Raw genomic sequence first — 19,114 nt, forward strand, 5'->3', positions numbered from 1 at the left:
AATTTCATTTCATAAAGATGGACAAAGCAGCAAAAGAAAGCCATTACATAAATATGTGCATTAGCCCATTAAATTGATTTATTTTACTCATTGTCTTCTTTAACGTATCTTACAGATAGAGTCAAGAAAATAAACCAAGGAAGGATGTGACAAACCAGTACTGGGCATTGAGTGATCGGGGTGGATTCACACTAGAAATAATTAGAATGTGGTGATTAATACCACTGCCTCATCACTGGAGGATCCTGAGATGGATGATTCCTAACTTAAAGATGAAGGCTGTGGAGTTTTGCACCCTCTGTTCTTGATAATGTCTACATATATAAAAAAAAACCCATATATATATATATATATATATATATATATATATATATATATATATATATATATTGTAAAATAAAGACACACACGATCATAAAGGTTTGGGGTTTTCCGGCCCCGTATACTGTAAAGAAGATGCAATATAGTTATACAGTCCAAGTACATTCACTTCGATAACTGCTAACAACCATGTGAGTTGATGGGGGAACATTTATAGAGGGGACCGGAATTGAACAGAGGAATGCTGGGTAACGAGGAGTGGTGCAGTCTGGGATACTGACGTCATCAGAGGGAAGTAAGTTGTGGAACTGGATTAGCGGGAGGTGATTCAGGGTGCCGTCGTTTCCTTCTTTCTGGGAAAGATAAAGAAAATAAGGTTAGCTGCCTGCCCGTCCCATGGCTTTCGGTTTTCGCGCTCTTACCCGGGTCGTTCTGCGACTCCCCATGCGCGCGTGCGTGACAATATATATATATATATATATATATTATGCCTACCTGTCCTTCTGGGCGTTTACTATATATGTAAATACAATATATACACACATTTACATAAATATATATATATTGTAAGGTTTCTAAACTCTTTTGGGACTCTCCCCAACGGGATGACACGCCGAAGAGCGTCCCGAAGCAATATCACTGCATCTGTGGAAAATAGCATATCAGTTGCCGGGGCAACCACAGGCTCCCAACGCTGTAGCAGCTCACCATGAAAACAAATCTGAGTCGATCGCTGTCACACTATGAGCACCTGCCATCGATGGGTGATGCAAGGAACATTATAAATGCAGGGAACAGGATTACTTGGCCACTACCCTGACCCCGACCCTGCTCGATTGCTGTGTCTGTGTATAGGAGAGCGGCAGGAATAAAGCTGGTTTTGCTAAAGTATTGAGACTCAGCATCGTGTTTTGGGGTGCAAGACAGGGACTCGCATGACACAACCCCCCCCCCCCCCCCCCCCCCCTTGATCATACTGACTTAGTCACCTCCACCCACCCTCCACTGAATGTGTTGCTATATATTGCCTTTGATTCTTGTAAGTCTAAGCATTATCCTCTGATGAATACCCCTGATAGGGGTTGAAAGCTCAGGAATAAAAAACTATTTTATAATACGTGATTCTTTTTTCTCCCTTCGTGGATCTCCAGCTGCAAATATGCAAACCGTATCACAGACCTTCTCTTCCATATATATATATATATATATATATATATATATATACAGTCATAGCCGAAATTATCAGCACCCCTGGAATTTCCCCAGAAAATGCACCATTTCTCCCAGAAAATTATTGCAATTACAAATGTTTTGTATATACATGTTTATTTCCTTTATGGACATTGGAACAACACAAAAAAACAGAGAAAAAAAGCCAAATCTGACATCATGTCACACAGAACTCCAAAAATGGGCGGACAAAATTATTGGCACCCTTTCAAAATTGTGGGTAAATCGTTTTATTTCAAGCATATGATGCTCGTTTGAACTCACCTGTGGCAAGAAACAGGTGCTGGCAATATAGCAATCACACCTGTAGCCAGTTAAAATGGAGAAAAGTTGAGTCAACCTTTCTGTTGTGTGTCTGAGTGTGCCACACTAAGCATGGAGAACAGAAAGAAGAGCAAAGAATTGTCTGAGGACTTGAGAACAAAAATTATGGAAAAATATCAACAATCTCAAGGCTACAAGTCCATCTCCAGAGATCTTCATGTTCCTTTGTCTACTGTGCGCAACATAATCAAGAAGTTCACAACACACGGCACTGTAGCTAATCTCCCTGGACGTGGACGGAAGAGAAAAATTGATAAAAGACTGCAACGAAGGATAGTCCAAATGGTGGATAAACAACCCCAATCAACTTCAAAACATATTCAAGCTGTTCTGCAGACTCAGGGTGCAACAGTGTCAGCTCGAACTATCCGTCGACATCTGAACGAAATGAAATGCTATGGCTGGAGAGCCAGGAGGACCCCACTGCTGACACAGAAACATAAAGAAGCCAAACTGGAGTTTGCCAAAATGTACTTGAGGAAGCCAAAATCCTTCTGGGCGAACGTCTTGTGGACAGCTCATCATTCTACTGTTTACAGAAAACGGAATGAGGCCTACGAAGAAAAGAACACAGTACCTACAGTCAAACATGGTGGAGGTTCTAAGATGTTTTGGGGATGTTTTGCTGCCTCTGGCACTGGATGTCTTGACTGTGTGCAAGGCATCATGAAATCTGAAGACTACCAAAAGATATTGGGGCGCAATGTAGGGCCCAGTGTCAGAAAGCTGGGTCTGCGTCAGAGGTCATGGGTGTTCCAGCAGGACAATGACCCCAAACATACCTCTAAAAGCACTCAGAAATGGTTGAAGACAAAGCGCTGGAGAGTTCTGAAGTGGCCAGCAATAAGTCTAGATCTAAATCCGATTGAACACTTATGGAGAGATCTCAAAATTGCTTTTGGGAGAAGGCGCCCTTCAAATCTGAGAAACCTTGAGCAGTTTGCAAAAGAAGAGTGGTCGGAAATTCCAGTTGAGAGTTGTAACAAGCATGTTGATGGTTATAGGAAGCGCTTGATTTCAGTTATTTTTTCCAAAGGGGGTGCAACCAAATATTAAGTAGAGGGTGGCAATAATTTTGTCCAGCCTGGTTTTTGAGTTTTGTGTGAAATGACGTCAGATTTGGCTTTTTTTCTCTGTTTTTTGTGTTGTTCCAATGCACATAAAGGAGATAAACATGTGAATACCAAAACATTTGTAATTGCAACAATTTTCTGGGAGAAATGGTGCATTTTCAAGGAAGATTCCAGGGGTGCTGATAATTATAGTAATATAGTAAGTACCCAGGAGGACATTTCTTGCCTGGCTGGGAAGCCGTAATGGAAGGATGGCCAGGTTGCAGACACTACTTGGCCGAGGCACCTTATAACTCCTGTCCTTGCTGGGATGCTAGAAGGAAGGATGGACTAGTGAGAGCTGGAAGACAGGAGCAGTTCATTCCCCAGATTAATAGGTGGCAGTGTTCCTCACAAGTAGTCTTAGTTTAGACATCCAGAGGGCTGCTTGGGAATTGAAGTCCAGAAGGGCAGCCACATAGGGGTCATTGGGTGATAGTAGAGGGTGATGCTGGGGGAGGACCACCCTGGTTTCCATATGCCCCTTAAGTGCTTCCTACAAGCCATGACATGCCAGCAGAGGTACACCCGGGTCCAGCTTAAAAGGGGCCCACTGTGAATCAGAGTCGGGAGGCAGCAGTTGACACTCCTTGGAGGAGAGAAGGAGAGAAGGTTATGGGTTTTTTTTGATTGTTTTGGCTTAGGTGTTGGTTGAATTAAAAATCCTTGCATAGAACCCGAAGTTGTGTGGGTGTTTCCCGTGTCTGGGGTTTGAAGGCCCTATATATATATATATATATATATATATATATATATATATATATATATATATATATATATATATATATATATATATACTAGCAGTGCTACCTGTCTAAGATGGGTTCAATTCTAAGTAATCAATAAAGGATTCAAGCATTAACATTTGCAGCACACCATCTATTGGAATGTATTTTGTAATGTATGTACCAATAAAATGCATTGCATTTGTCATTCCAACAGATGGAGCATTACAAATGTTTTGATGCACCATCTCCTGGAATGACAAATGTAATACATATGTTTTTGCTGTATGCCATTTGGTATGGGATTTGTAAAATTTTCCTATAGAGCCAGGTATCCCTCAGAAGCCTCGGAAGCCACACAGGCAGAGATCCTCAAAGTCCAACCTGCTCGACTGAGCAGCATTTTCAATATAAGAGAAGGCTATAGCCTGTGTTAGTGCTATTCAGCACCATCCAGTCTTTGTTTTAGTTTATTTGTTGAATTAAACGGGATGACCTGGCTAATGCCCTAACATTTCTTTAGTACCTACTACTATTCAGCCACAATATATGTAAAAAACAATACCTATTCGTAGAAAACCAACACAAATAACAAGTACAGTAACTGTTATTCTATTGAAATGTACTGTAATAACAAATCCAAAAGCAACTTAAAAGGTGACTTGGCAGGTGAACAACCTCCCAAAAGTATTCAGCTACAGCTTGAGGTGATTTTAATGGTATTGTCCTGGCAGAGTCTTGAGAAGCTCGCCTCCCTTTTCTTGCAGATGATGATCATTTAAAGCTAATCAACACTTGGTCAAAGCCTCAATGACAAAGCGCACCAAGAAGAACAATGTGATGAGAGACAGACCACCAGAAAAAGAAAGCAACAGGTGGGAGGACAACTCAAACAATGAAGTCCAAACCTGTGACACTGAAAACAGTGTGATGGATGAACACGTGGAAACAGTGGCCTACCACAATTTGCCAGTGTTTCCAGTGCTTAAATTAGAACCTCCATTCAGGAAAGCAACTCCAATGATCCGCATTGATTCAAAAACATCCCTCAGTGTCAGAATAGTTTGATATTATCCTAAATATTTGGAATTTATGTGCATTTTCAGCTGGATTTGCATTAGTGCCGTGAGGCAGTTTGGCTTAGCCTAAGGGGGGCCTACCCCCTTGGGCCAATTCACTACTTGAGATGGCCCTGCATTTGCTCTCCTCTCGTATATCAGATAACTATAACTTCTAGTTTTTCATCTGTTCTTGGGACTAACTGTAGAACTGTGCTGCACTGCACTTGTAAGTCAGAGTTGTGAGGAAGAGGAGGACAAAGCATGTGTGTAAGGGGTCGAGGAGAAAGTGACTTGTTTTTATTGTGAAGAAACCTGTTTGAGAGGTTTAAATAAGAACATTCTTTGAACCTGGACTAGACCCAGAGTGGTTGTCTGTGTGGTCTGAGGTTCTGTGACACCCCCCACCCCCTTTTAGAGACAACTGTTAACTTAACCAGCAGTTCTTCAGAATGTGTAAGAAAAATCAAAGAACCTGGAGAAGACCTCACACAGACACATGGAGAAAGTGCAAATTAAAAGTGTATACAATGAAAAATGTAAGTTTCAAAACCCCACACCTGCTGTCACCCATCAGGTCACTAGTAGGGACTGAACAGGCAGCCTTGTAGTTTACAGACAAGCACTTCAGGCGGTAGGCCTAACTGGGTTAGCTACAAGAGGCATGCCAGACACTAAAAGTGAACGATTGGACATCCAAAAACTTCATGCTTCTGGGTAATAACAGAAAACAGACCCCAGTAACAGTAGGGCAGCCCTGACTGTGATGGGACCTAATTGAGTTTAAAGTCTAAAGGGTAACCTGGGGGTCACCCTTGATTGGGATATGGTGATGTAATGAGAATTTGTGAGACACCGGAGAGCAGCAGCAACTCATCAGCAATCAATTGTTATAACAGACAGATTTTCTATTTAATAATACTGAGAACACAGCAGCAATGTTTGAAAAACATTGTGTGCCGCAGTCAATGCAAGCATCCTGGGACTCTCCAGGAAAAATATCTGAGGAAAATGGAGTTAGAAACAGTAACCTGCAGGAGAACGTGACCCCAATTCTCCATCTGATGGAAGTCGCAGTGACTGAAGTACGGAGCAAGATCTTATCAAGCGGATTAATGTTCTTCTCTCCCTTGCTTTTACTGAGGAGAGGTTAACTGAGTCACACAAAAGACGACTGTACTTGACGAGATAATGTGACTCGTTGATAATGATGAGCCACATCAGTGATAAGAGCGTGAGAGGAAGCTTCATTCTAAAGGGGCGCACGTGTCCACTCTTCTTTTTGAGTAATGTGCAGGTGAAATGCCAGCCACAGCAAAACACAGGTAATGATGAGAAAGCCTCAAGCGTGGCAGCTCTGGAAGGCTTTATGCTCCTGTAATAGTAGATGATCTCATCCAGCCCAAGCAACGGTCGCCAATTAGCAGCCCACTCCACACACCACCTGATAAGCAGTTTGAGCAAAAACCTCTTGACTAATGTGTGAGTTGATGAGCTGACACCAGCAGCACTGCACCTCTTTGTGGTGCTCAGAGGCCACATTTGTACAAAGAAACACCACCATTCTAATCTCCCTGAAGATGAACAGCCAGCAACTGAGGGTAGAGAAAAACGTGTTCTGCACATTTGAGAATGTGAACATTAATGGTGTGACAGCCAGGCAGATGAGAACTCCGCTGGTGTCCACTTGAGCACATGAACTGCTGTTCTGCTCTTCAAGTCTCTTCGTAGTGTACAACTGCTAGCTGTTTTGTGATCTTAGCAAATTCCATCTATGAGAACAAAGCTCTTTGTTACATTTGCAGAGTTTGGCATTATGTCACCTGTCATCTGGCTGCAGACACTTGGGTTCAGATATTCAGCTCCAAAATGCAATTATTCAAACTGCTGATTCTCAGACATCATGACTGGTTTAACATGAAACTCACAGAAAGCCTCCCATACACCTCTTCAAATTCCATTACTCAGAAACCACCATCAACCAATGCATTGTCATTTATATAGCAACTTTCACCACCAGCACTATAACAGAACACGTGTTAAAGCAAAACAAAAATATTATGCAAAAGAAGGCAAGATGGCATGATGATTCAAATGTACAAAATATCATTCAAATATAATATTGAATGCTGTTCCAGTGGGATGCTGAGGTGTCACCCGCTGCACTCGGGGTCCCAAACGAAGTGGTTCATCATGTGGTGGGTATTTAAGCAAATAATCTGAATTTTGACTTGACTTGACTTAGATAGATAGATAGATAGATAGATAGATAGATAGATAGATAGATAGATAGATAGATAGATAGATAGATAGATAGATAGATAGATAGATAGATAGATAGATAGATAAAAGGCACTATATGATAGATAGATAGATAGATAGATAGATAGATAGATAGATAGATAGATAGATAGATAGATAGATAGATATGAAAGGCACTATATGATAGATAGATAGATAGATAGATAGATAGATAGATAGATAGATAGATAGATAGATAGATAGATAGATAGATAGATAGATAGATAGATAGATAGATAGATAGATAGATAGATAGATAGATATGGACGACACTATATGATAGATAGATAGATAGATAGATAGATAGATAGATAGATAGATAGATAGATAGATAGATAGATAGATAGATAGATAGATAGATAGATAGATTACCTATTGAAAGTATTTATCCCCTTGGAAGTTTTCAAATTTTATTCTCATACATTAGTCAATAGATAAAGGCCTCTTTAATGTCAAAGTGAAAACAGATCTCTGCAAAGTGGTCTAAATTAATTATAAGTATAAAAAACACTAAATAATTGATCCCCTAAGTACTCAAACCCTTTTAATATGACACCCCTAAATGATCGACTGGTGCAGCTCCTTGATTGTAGAAGTTACCGAATTAGTTCAATGGAGATCATCTCTCTGGGGTTTCAGTTGATTGCAGTCTAAACGCTCCCGTATGTGGAAGGTCCATCTTGTGGTGACTCAGTATGGTAGCCTAAGACAAAAGAACACTCAGAGCAACTCCACAAAAAGGTAAATGAAAAGCTCAAGTCCGGGAGTGGAGACAAGAAAATATTCTCATGACTGAATAGCCTTTGGTGTTCAGTTAAATCATTGGATTCTGGCCCCAGTACACCTTCGGCCCATGAAAACTGGATCACTGATTGCTGCTCTTCTTTGGTGCAAACAGAGAGCAGACTAGCGGCCATGTTTACCCCTATAAACAGGGCTGACACTACTATTAAGGCAAATTAGGTATTCTCCTAGGGTGCAGATCATAAGTGGGGGGATACCGAACCACACAGGTTAGCTACAGAACAGTCGGTCCAAAGTTATTTCTTAATTCTTCTTTGTCTATTAGAAGTCTGCAGTCAGATTTAAAACAAATGGTGGTGGTGGTGGTGGTCTACATTCTAATAAGACACCTTTGTTGCCTGTTTAATTCTTTCCCTGTTTTTCTGTGCACACATGTTTATGCCTGACTGCGTTAAATGCCACCAATCCTCTTTGTAGTATCTAATAAAAAGCGACTTTAAAATCTTTTCTAAATGAAAAAAAACAGTTGTTCTTCTATGAAGCCCCTGTTGAATGTGTTTGTTCTTAGCAGAAGTTATGGAATGTGCCCCCAATCTGTAACCTGGAGCTGAGGGCAGTGTGTAGGTTGGTACACTAATGCCCTCTCATTTCCTTTGCATGCCATTCCAATTCAACATAAATCCCTAAAAAACAAAGCCTGCCTGCGCTGGGACGAAAGGAGGTTTGTGGATGAAAACAATGTGAGGTTTGTTGTGAATCTGAGCCCACCAGAACTTACTTTTTATGCTGTCTTATGATAAAAATTATATCGTGAAGAAAATAAAGAGAAGTTTGAAGCAGAAATGTTAACAGGCAGAGAGCCAAATTTCAATTATTGCAATAATCTCCTCGCTGTGAGTTTTGTTTCAGTACTTTGGAAAAAGCAGCGGTGCTCACACACCAAAGATTAAACTTGTGTGTAAAAGGACATTTTAGAACCAAGTGCCCGACTTTGGCCAACTTAAGGTTTCCAAAATTTTCAGGAGCGGGATGAAGATGGCAATCTGTGTCATAAATTGTATTAAATCCTTTTGAGAGTTGGGGTCCTTTTCAGTTTATAGATAACACTGCACAGTTTTTCTTAATCATCGCAGTGCTGATAATGGAATTTTTTACATCATGAAAGGCCAAGCATCCGTAATTTCTCACAGATCTATAAGGCAGATTCAAGATTCAAGAGTTTTATTTGCCACACACATAGTTCTACAGGTATAACGTGCAGTGAAATGAAAAACTGGCCTGCTCCAAGATAGTGTAAAACAAAAGTAAGCACACAATAGAATAATAGTAAAATTAAATAAAAGACAATACAACAAACTAAAATTAAATACAATTAACTAAATTAAGTCATATTAGATTAAGTTAAACTAAATTAAAGTTAAAATCTGAAATCTGAAACAGCAGATAGCATAAAGTGAGTATGCAGTAAGTTGCGGTGAGTGTGCCGTGAGTTTCAGGTTTGAATGTCTGTTGGCAGGTCAGAGTTCAGGATCCTGATGGCCTGAGTGGTAAAAGTTCCTCTTGAGTCTCCCGGTCTTGGCCAACGGTCTGCTGCAGGGGTGGGTCGAGTCCCTTGTGAAAGATGCCAGAACACAGACAGACATTGAGACAGCCAGAAGTCCAGAACACAACACGTTTAATTCTCTCTTGCCTTTAATACAGCACACAGTACACAAAGCACCACAATAATGCTCACACTTCTTTCCTTTCCTTTCTTCGGCCGCCTGCACTCCTCTCTCTCACAAGCTCTGTCTTCTTCCTCCCAACTCCGGCTCCCCGAATGGAGTGAAGCGGCCCCTTTTATAGTTCACCTGGATGTGCTCCAGGTGCTCCCTGATGACCTTCCTGCAGGACATCCTGGTGTGGCGGAAGTGCTGCAGATCATGTCTCCAGGACTACCCTGGCGCTCCCTGGCGGTGGCCACGGGCCCCAACAAGGTGGAGCTTCTACTCTCCGATCATGTGGCCCCCATGAAAACCAGGGTGGCTGCCCTCTTGTGTTCTTGTGGAGGTATTGTCCTTCCACCTTCCAGGAGTCCTGGCTGCACAGGGTCCCCAGCCATCCGCCACACCCTAATTGTTTGAATTGCCCTGGTCCTACAGTACAGCGCTTGGTGTAGATGGCCTGCAGAGAGGGCAGTGCCAACCTTAAGAAACACTCTGCTGGACACAATACTCTCTGCAGGGCTTTGTGATCCTGGATGGGTCAATTCCCAAATCATGGCGTACACCTCTGTGTTAGGATGCTCTCTATGGCTCCCGGGGTAAAACGTTTTCAAAATAGGTGGGGAGACCTTGAATTTCCTCAGCCGTCTCAGGTAATAAAAGTGCTGTCTGGCCAGCTGTCCAGAATGGAGAGCTGTCAATTTGCCTTTAGGACCCTCACAGCAGAAATCTTTTGATCCTTTTTACCCCTTAATATTGCCTTGTTTCTATCCGAGATACAATATAAAGGTTTAATTGTTCATCTTCTTTTTCAGTTTGTGAAGTTTTACTGCTTTCAAAGGAGGAGAACTGAACTTTATCATTTAAGTTATCAAATTATACTCCATTATATGGTAAAGGTGAAATATCATTTGTAATATAATTTGTGTCACACACACGCGAATAGGGGACAGCCAAAGGGCTTGATAGGGCGTGAAAGAACAAAAGTTAAGGGATTGGAACGGAGCACTAATTATTTTTTTCCTTTCAACGATAGAAAGACGGAAGAATAAAACGCCCCTGCCGGGGGTAACGCTCCCATATTCACCTCCATATCGCTCAATTCAGAAAACTCTTCTTCCGGCTCCGCTGAATTGCCTCACTTCCGGTCTCATCTTGATGACTTCAGTTCCATCCCTTCACTTCTGACATCATCTCCGGCTTCTTCAATCAACCTCACATCCACTTTTTGATTTCATTTCCTCCCTGCTAATTGTACTTCCTCCTACTCCTCCATAAAAGATCAGAGAACTCATTCTGTTGTTGTTAAATGTCTGTTTTACTTCATTTTGGCCTTTATTTAGACAACTGGAACCTTCAGCCAGTATATGGGGAACCTCCCCAACTCTTAATTTGTTAACACATTTGCTTCTTCTATTGTAAGTTATGTTTGTGGTGTTAATTAATAAACTTTTTTTGATTTTTTGGTTCCTTCTAGCAATGAAAAGGCTGGGAGATAAATAGAAGGTCAAAATAATGAAGGCAAAGTCAGACACATGAATCGAAATCACAGTCGAGAGAAGCAGAAGGAGTATTACAATGAATGCAAACAAGCTTAGAAATAGTTTTGATTTTTGATATCTGCAAACTTGTACAGAGAAGTGAACTTTACACCCTGCAGCCCCAGACATCACTCCGGTGGTCACCTATAACGATGTCTAGCAACTGTAAACAAAAGCTGAATCATGTCTCCCTACTGGAAACCCACCTATCAAATCAATTCTATTTATGCCTATCGTTCACATCCCTGCACGTTTTTTAAAAATGCGACTTGTTGAATATTTTCCACCCACAGACTCATTAAAAATGCACCATCGTGCACATTGCTGTGTTTACTCCGCAAGAACACTCACTTTGCGGGAGGCCGATTGGACCCCCAACCCTTCCCGCCATTACCTAGAAGCCAGCCTTTCCTGTTCCATTATTCCTGCCGATGAGGGTTCCTTGATCCATGAGCTTCAAGTTTCATTTCTGTCTCTGATGCATCTTTAAGATTTCAATCACTAAGACTGTGGTCATAATTAGCAAAGGGAGCCTCGTCTTACCGATACAAACACAGCACAAGGCTGAAGGCTCAAAAAAATGTCCAGTCATGACAGGAAATGAGTCTGGTGATTTTTTTATTTTGCTTTATTTAAATACTAACTGACAGTCAAATGCATATGGAATTAATGCACGAAAACACCTTGAGACAGGAAATTAACACCTTTCCACTTGTGTTAATGGCATGAATTTCATAGAAGCAAAAACATTTTTTGCACATATTTTGTGTTAGGTAGTCACAACAGATAATCTCCAAGACTTTCTCCACTGAGGTCTCATCCTGCCTTAGCCACTATGAAGATGTGCCCTATAGGTTAAACACTTGTAACCCAGTAGGCTTCTCAGGGTGAAAGGGCCGTCTTAATGTATGGGCACAATATGCACCTTCTGAGGGCCCCAGGAGCACAGGGGCCCACGATGTTTGATGCCTATATGTTTCTGTCTTGCTATTAAAACCGGGGTCTCACCGCTTTGCTTTGCCCAGTGGCCAATGATGTTGTTAAGATGGCCCTGGCCCAGGCACCAGTCCTGACACTTTTGGGCTTGAAGGTCCAGTGTAAGACTGTAGCACTCTAAAAGTTCCTTCTTCAGGCTATCATAGTCCTTGGCTGTTCTCTCCTCCAAGTCACACTACACTTTCTGTAGCTCCCCTGTAAGGAAAGGTACAAGAAAGTGCATGCAATTCTTCAATGGCCAATGGTGAAGTGTGGCGTTGCACTCAAAGACCAGTAAATAAACTTCCATGGCATTGCTCAGTCTCAGTGACATGAGTACCTGTGGTAGCCCGAGTGCTCTGTCTGTACATGAGGCTTCCGGGGTATTCCTTCATGTCTCTGTTTCCACAAACTTTATCTTCTATATGGTGACTTCCACCTTTAGCTGTCTCTGACCCAACTATTCTCCCATGATCTGATCAGCTCCACACGATTTATTGAGTCAGTCATTGTCCCCACACAATCCTACCAACTACACCACTGTAATAAAGGGAATGGAATATGATGAGGGGGTTGGTGTACCTCCATGGTATAAACCCCTTTGAAAAGGGTGCCGAAAAACAAAGACAATAAGCATGGTCTATGCCATTAAATGAAGGTAGAATAAATGGCGGTAAGGTTCAACTCTTCTGTAGAGAAGCGTCATCACTCTCAGTTGTGATTTTGCTAATGAATATTGAAGTAATACTGTTTAGAATGCCCACATCTGTGGAGTTTTGCATTGATGGTTGTCCGTCTAGAAGTTTCTTCCATCTCCAAACAGGTTCTCCAGAGCTTGGCCAGAATGACTATAGAATTTGTGGTTACCTCTCTTGCCCAGGCCTTTCTGCTTCAGTTGCTTAGTTTAGCCAGATGGCCAACCTTAGGAAGAGTTGTGGTTGTTGCAATCTTTTTCCATTTAAGAATTATGGAGGACACTGTGCTCTTGGGGATTTTCAGTACTGCAGGAATATTTTATAGCCTTCTTTAGATGTGTGCCTCGACTCAATTCCATCTCAAAACTCTGCAGCCATTTCCTTCAACCTCATGGCTTGGTTTTTAACTCAGATGCACATTGAGAATAGTGGGACTTCATATAGACAGGCGTGGGTGCCTTTTCTAATTATGTCCCACCAATTGAATTGACCACAGGTGAATTCCAAACAAGGTGTAGAAACATCTCAATAGTGATCAACAGAATGAGATACCTCTGAGCCAGAACAAAGGGTCAGAATACTTGTATCAATGTGATATTTCAGGTTTTATTTTTAATAAATTTGCAAAAATTCCTAAAATTCTTTTTGCACTTTCTCGTTCTGGGATATTGAGTGTTGCTTGATGACAAGAAAATGAATTTCAACAATTTTAGTATAAGTCTGAGTGTCTGGGCTTACGAGTGTCCTGGATAAAAACTAAGATCCAGGCCTTTAATGACCTCTTGGGCACAACCATCAGCAGTGTGTCTGTTTTGCGGAGAGAGTGTCGACCTTGTCGAGAGGTTTACTTACCTTTGCAGTGACATTCATGCCTCTGGTTTCTCTTCCTATGAAGTCAGTAGACAGATTGGGAGAGCATGGGGGGTCATGAGGAGTCCTGAATGAGGCACATTACCTGCATTATGAAGGAGCATTAGTTACTACACTACGGCCACATGGTGCGATTCTCCGAGGGTGATCCGGCTCGTAGGATCCTCATTGTTGATAACCCTAGTGGCCGGACCAGGCCAAGGGGTCACCCATGTAACACCTGGCTGCAGCAGATAGAAGGTCATTTCCAGAGGGTGGCACTGGACCGCGTGTCTGCCTGGGGGTTTGCCAACCAAGATCCCAAGCTGTTTAGTCATGTGGTGGGTCCGGCAACACACTGTACCAATGCATGCTCCCCAACTTGACTTGACTTGTGTTAATATAAGACTGCGGCATAATAAAATATGTAAAAGCGAAGGTGCTGGTATTGATTCTTGTCTAACGATGGACAAGCTGCAGAAGAAGATTTTGACTAAAAGGGAGCGTGCATTCAGAAAGAGGACAAAAGAAAATGGAGAATATAAAACACACCAGAAATAGGCACTCTACAGCACCTGAAGGCAATACACTCGCTTGTCCTCAGGGGTTCGTCTTGCTGATAGCAGCTGGAGAATTTAATGCATGTCCATCTGTGAGGTGACCGCCTCATTACACTGCCGTGTGATATGATTGGTGGTGCATTTGTGTTAGAAGCCATCAAATAATGAAGCTGGCCAGATATGTTTGATTCCTAAAATGCCACGGCTTATGCTGTTAAAATTGGCATCCCTTCAAGGCATGCTTGAGGCCTGCTTGTGACAAAGTGAAAAAGGCCTACTTTGCCTTGTCTCCTATAAACACAAGAGAAAGTGTTTGCCAAATCCACAAAAAATGATTACATAACCACAGGTCTTCCTTTGTGCTGTCCAAAGCCTCATCAAATCTGGATGTGGAAACTCAAAAACTGCAGGAGTCATGTTAGGATGTAGTCTGGGGCAGCTGGAACATCTCAGCCCTTCTAGGGTGCCAACTCAACTTTCCGCTCAGGCTCTCACGATTCTCAGTAATATCGATATCATAGGAAACATTTATTTACAATAAAAATGAAGATGGTGTGACCAACATGTTTACATAAAATAACCTATATCTGTTTTTAGTTTCTGAGTATCAGAGGTTTTAATGACTAAACATGAAACCAAAAACTAAAAATAAGTGACTCAAAACTAAAAATAAGTCAATCAATCAAGCGGAGAAATTGTTGTTAAAGCTCCATCACACTGCATGGCTGTTTCAGCGATTTTCAGTCATGGATTTTATTTACATAATCTTAGTGAGTCGAAGGCCATCCATCACAGGGTGATCCCATGACGGTAAATTGTCAGGGACGTGTGGTCAGGGGAGGCAGGTGAGGCTCTTTGAGAAAAAGTGTTAGTATTATACAGGGACGTGCGGTCAAGGGAGGTCATCATGAAAAGTAAAAAAACTAATAATCCATCCATCCAACCTGCTATATCCTAACTACAGGGTCACAGGGGTCTGCTGGAGCCAATCCCAGCCAACACAGGGCACAAGGCAGGAAACAAACCCCGGGCAGGGTGCCAGCCCAATGCAGAAAAACTAATAATGATAACATAAAATAAATTTGTCGACTGGTCTGTGCTATAAATTTGTTTTCTGTAGGATTCCAATCATTTTTATCATTTTAATAGTCAAAATCGCTGAATTTGCACATCTCCTGTTCAAATACAGGGGAGAAACACGAGGTGCGGCAGCAAAGACCCTCACCTCACCTCGGACTGCGCTCTCCCTCACACACAGGGTTGATGCATGCAGTACTGTCTCTCTGTATGTTGCCAATATAATATTTGCAGACACTTTTATTATACACCCTGACTTTCCACAGTCTGGCTAATATCTTTAATGAATATGTGTGACATATCTAGTCTTGCTGATTGGACATAAAACCACAGTGAAAATACACAAGGTGAGGTAGACAGTACCGTGTCACCCTGAAGGGGGTGCATGTGAGCTAACAGGTGTTTGCTGCTGCTGTTCTTCTACACTGAGGCGCCAATAAGTTAACGATATCAGAAAGTTAAGTGCACTGCAGCGGTCCGTTTATTTTTATTTTTATTTTTTGTTCCGACTGACTGCCAAAATGAAAGATTAAGATTTTTAAAACTAAAGGAAAATAAGGAGGGGCTTTTACAAGAAAGTGATGGAGATTTTCATGGAGAAGGATAGGCTCATGGACTTTATTTACAAATAAAGGTAAGACCATAAACAGTTTTCAATTTAATGAAAAAAAATGAGATAAGACTAAGAAAAGAAAAAACGATCCAATATTTAAAAACTAAATTTTGACCTTAAATAAGTAGTACTAGGGTGTTGTACCGTGTTAGCCATTATGAATGTAGAGAAAAGCCAAGCAAAATGACACCTTTTATTGGCTAACTAAAAAGATTACAATATGCAAGCTTTCGAGGCAACTCGGGCCCCTTCTTCAGGCAAGATGTAATCATTACATGATTTTTATAATGACTACATCTTGCCTGAAGAAGGGGCCCGAGTTGCCTCGAAAGCTTGCATATTGTAATCTTTTTAGTTAGCCAATAAAAGGTGTCATTTTGCTTGGCTTTTCTCGACCTTAAATAAAATATTCTTTTGTTTTTCTTGTTATCCTTTTCTTATACAGTCTGTATTAAAATTAATTAAAGCATCAGAAATTAAAAGCTTTTAGAAAAAACTAAATAGTTCAATTAAGGTCAAAATTGAAATCCGTTTGTTTGTACATCACTCTATACTTTCATTTGTATTGAATGAGTATGAATTGTGTAATTGCAACTGTAAATTTACAACACATGGAAAGTGCAGAGCTTTCTCCGCTCTCTCGTTGCTATAAATGTAACGTTCTTTCTTAGCCAAATATGCGCCTTACCTATGTGTGTGTAAAGAACGATGATGAGATGTGAAACATAACCAGTAGTCAATGTGCATGCTGCCACTTGAATAGTGAATAAGCTACTCTTTTGTGTTCATATTTTTGTAAATCTGACTCTGAAGCAGTCCGTGCCTCACCAGCCATGAACCTCACCGCACGTCAGTGTCCATTGTGTAGTCTGACATCCCCGGTGATTCAATCAGACAGGTTTACAACTCCGACCAAATCTAACAGGTTTCATGTTGTCTTAGGAACTTGTGTGTGATATGAGAGCTAACAACTAGGGAAGTACAATACATACAATAAAGCCACAAGGAATAATGAAAATCTGACGTTTTATGCCACACAAACAAAAGTGGGGGTCATCTGTCTGATGTCTCATGTTTGTTGTAGCATGGCAGAATTGAAAAGGGTAAACTAAGAAGAACTTGCCATACCTGGAGAGCCTTTGGACAGGCGCTGATGCTGGCCAGCAACATGTTCATTGGATGTCAGTACGCCGTGAACTTGCAATACTTTGGAAATGAGCTGAGAAGTCAGGAGTAGTTGTGCAAGTTGTCAGTATCTGTAAATACTGGTCACACAATCTGACATCCTCAAGGCGATGAGATCCTGCATTTGTTAAATTTGACATCTCCTCCAACTAGACGTCATATCATGTGACTTAAGGGACAACACAACAATCATAGTTGTGAGATCGATTGTCAGGTTCACAGACAGCTATTTTTAATGACTTTGCAAGAGAAAGCCTTACCTTTATTTTTATTTAAACATTTATAATGCCATTTTTCAAATAAGACGTTGTTAGCTGTGAAATATCTGACACTTGAGCAGAATTCACTGGGTGGTGATAGCTGTGAACCCGTTTTTATGAATAACCCTCTACAAGAAGACCTCCAAGTGCATAAAAATGGTCTTGAAAGCAACAAAAAATAAACTTTACTAATGAATTGGGTATAACAAGGATAAATTAGTGAAACAAACCAAGGAACTAAATTCTTTAATAATTAAATAAGCCAATGAAATAAATTAAAAACTTCACAAAACTGAAACACAAATATAGTAATACAAAAAGGGAAAAAACTAATCAAGGAGCAAACAGAAACCGACATCTTGTAAATCACTTTGAGCTAAGTGCTGTGTGTGACAAAGTGTTTTAAAAATAAATGTGGCTGCTGTTGCTGCTGCATGAGACAGACAGAGAAGAAGAGGAGATGAGACGCAGTCAGAAAGGCAGGCTGAGGTCAAAACCTGAAGATCAGAATACAAGTACGTAATCCAAAACACTAAACAAACTTATAAGCAAAAATCCTTACCAAAGTTCTAAATCCAATAAAAGAATGAACTCAAAGTGAGAATTTGTTAAGAATTCGCAGTCATGGACAACGCTGACCTTTCAACTCCAGCAACAATGACGTCACACACTGCACATTTCCTGCCGCCCTAATATTTATAACAATTCATACCAAAGCACCCACAAAAAAAACAAAATAGCAACACATAATAAAACATAAGGCATTTTATTTTTTACCTTAGTTCGATAGAAAAAAAAGGAAATAAACTTGAGGATAAATGAAAAGTAAAAAGTCTAAATTTGCGTGAGCCGCCCTAATTCAGGGTGTTAATAAGAAATGCAATGATTTGCTTCATGAGGTAGAAGTACATAATAAATAAGAACAGTGCTGTCAGATATTTGAAATATGTGTTTCAATTAAAATGTTTAAAGTCTAAATATAATCAATTGTAGATAGATAGATAGATAGATAGATAGATAGATAGATAGATAGATAGATAGATAGATAGATAGATAGATAGATAGATAGATAGATAGATAGATAGATAGATAGATAGATACTTTATTAATCCCAAGGGGAAATTCACATACTCCAGCAGCACCTTACTGATACAAAAAACAATATTAAATTAAAGATTGATAATAATGCAGGTAAAAACAGACAATAACTTTTGAATAATGTTAACGTTTACCCTCCCGGGTGGAAATGAAAAGTCGAATAGTTTGGGGGAGAAACGATCTCCTCAGTCTGTCAGTGGAGCAGGACATTGACAGCAGTCTGTCGCTGAAGCTGCTCTTCTGTCTGGAGATGATACTATTTAGTGGATGCAGTGGATTCTCCATGATTGACAGGAGCCTGCTGAGCGCCCGTCGCTCTGCCACGGATGTCAAACTGTCCAGCTCCATGCCAACAATAGAGCCTGCCTTCCTCACCAGTTTGTCCAGGCGTGAGGCGTCCTTCTTCTTTATGCTGCATCCCCAGCACACCACTGCATAGAAGAGGGTGCTCGCCACAACCGTCTGATAGAACATCTGCAGCATCTTATTGCAGATGTTAAAAGACGCCAGTCTTCTAAGGTAGTATAGTCGGCTCTGTCCTTTCTTACACAGAGCATCAGTATTGGCAGTCCAGTCTAATTTATCATCCAGCTGCACTCCCAGGTATTTATAGGTCTGCACCATCATTGCACACAGTCACCTCTGATGATCACGGGGTCCATAAGGGGTCTGGGCCTCCTAAAATCCACCACCAGCTCCTTGGTTTTGCTGGTGTTCAGGTGTAGGTGGTTTGAGTCGCACCA

The sequence above is a fragment of the Erpetoichthys calabaricus genome, chromosome 5, assembly GCF_900747795.2.
Source record: "Erpetoichthys calabaricus chromosome 5, fErpCal1.3, whole genome shotgun sequence".
NCBI lineage: Eukaryota > Metazoa > Chordata > Cladistia > Polypteriformes > Polypteridae > Erpetoichthys > Erpetoichthys calabaricus.